General features: G+C 29.5%; 1 pseudogene; it reads right to left on the minus strand.

Annotated features, from left to right (window-relative positions):
- Positions 1–702: 702 nt before the first annotated feature.
- LOC109862466 lies at positions 703–1662 on the minus strand (annotated as a pseudogene).
- Positions 1663–2031: the final 369 nt, after the last annotated feature.

Below are 2031 nucleotides of genomic sequence, written 5' to 3' on the forward strand. Positions count from 1 at the left end.
TATATATATATATATATGTACACGCTTAGTTTTCCGCACAAACATCCTGCGAATGGCTCGTATCGGCCTTACATATTTCTGTTGATAATGGTATTTGTCAAATATATTCTGTGTTAAATTTTGGAGGAGAGTTACGTGTTTTTTTGTCACACAAACATTGTACTACATATACAATATAAATAAAACTTTTATAAATGCATTATAATGCTTTTTTAAACATAAATTCCGCACTTGGCAATTCAAATAAAGAATATGCGCTCACTGCAATATCGTAAGTGAGCTAAAAGAGAAACAAAACTTTTAAATTATAAGAAAACCAAAATAATTTTAGTGTATATATAAAATAGTTCATATTGATCTTACATTTGCGGCGACAGGAAAATATTGGCAATAAAAATTGTCTTTAATTTCGGGCGTGGCAACTTTTGCTAATCTTTTCGACATTTCAATAAGTGATTCTGATACTTTGACACAAAGATATTCCTGTAGCGAGTCTGACCAAATTTTGGAAGCAGTCTTATCAAAATGTTTATTATTTTATTTCTTAGATGTGCTAACCAAGTTTGCATAACAATTATATATTAGATTAGTATTTTTGAAGTTTACATGATATTTTGACATTTACTACATGACCGTACGAAGACCAGAGCCAAAGTCAAATTGTCTTCTACTTGAATTCTTTGTCATGTGTTCTGATCTAATCTAGAATCCTACATATATAACCGCATAATTTTGAACTTCTCTACCAAGCAGATACGTAAGTGAGCTTATCAAAATTAATTGGTTGCCAATTGTATACATTCGTCTTCAAAATTTGCCTTGCTCTTCTATCCGTACGAAATCTATGTCTTCTATAGATATTTTCTGATTACGATTAGCATTCAAACGTTCTTCTACTTTTTGTAATTTTTCTGGCAGTTGTGATTGCTCCAGCGGCAAATGGCGACCATGAAAATGGCGAAATAATTTTTTTACACTTTCTTTCAATTCTTTCAAGCTTGTTATTTTTTTCTAAAAAGTAATATTATAAAATGGTGTACACAAGTTAATTTTCATATATTCCCTTACGAAAAAGAACTATTGCCGATTACATATAAATAAAGTCAGTAATATAAATATTACTGACAATCACACAAGAATATTATTAGGTATTACAGGAATCACTGAGAATATTACTGGCAATTACACAGAATGCCAGTAATTATTTCGTACCACTGCCGCAATATATTACTGCCAGTAATTCTTTTTCGTAAGGGTTATGACAAATGTTACAATATACTATGACAGTTTTACAATATATTATTATATAAATGTTTGTGAACATAGTAATAAGATATACAATTGTGTATTCTGTATCTTTCAAAATATTTTCTATTTTCTTTGATGCCCATACTGAGAATACTGGTGTTCTAGGTTTGACAATACCAGGATGATGCCTATATTTTAGACCATTGTTAGAAATCAAATTTAATGTTTCATCATCGAGTATAGGCTTTTGGCTTTGCTGACAACTGAAAATGCAAGTCTTATATTATCATATTCTAATCTTATTTATTATATCTAAGCATGTAATGTTATACAATAGAAAATTTATATCATACTCACACATCCTAAAGATACAAATCTTGTCCAATGTACTCTTGGCACAACTAGCTTTACCATATTTTATATAATAAAATTAAACCTCAATAAGTCAACAATTCACACATTTGTCATAAAAAAACTCAACTTGAATGAAAAAAATAATAAAATAGTATAACTATATTAAATAGTATAACTATATTAAAAAATTTATAACACATATATAAATACCCGGTAAAAAATTTTTCATGTATAAAATTGTATGGACATATTCGGTATATTAAGTGCGCAACTAAGTTCCCCTGTTTGTCAATAGATGGCTCCAACAGTAAGTGCTGGTCGATTTTGACATATCCAAAACGTCACGAGCCAAGNTTAGACATATGGTAAACAAACCGCTTTGACACGTTAGTGATTTTGTTTTGGCGTCATATACTTTTGGTTGTGTGA

This window comes from Pseudomyrmex gracilis, unplaced genomic scaffold (genome assembly GCF_002006095.1).
Source record: "Pseudomyrmex gracilis isolate BER0280 unplaced genomic scaffold, ASM200609v1 scaffold_1821, whole genome shotgun sequence".
Classification (NCBI taxonomy): Eukaryota; Metazoa; Arthropoda; class Insecta; order Hymenoptera; family Formicidae; genus Pseudomyrmex; species Pseudomyrmex gracilis.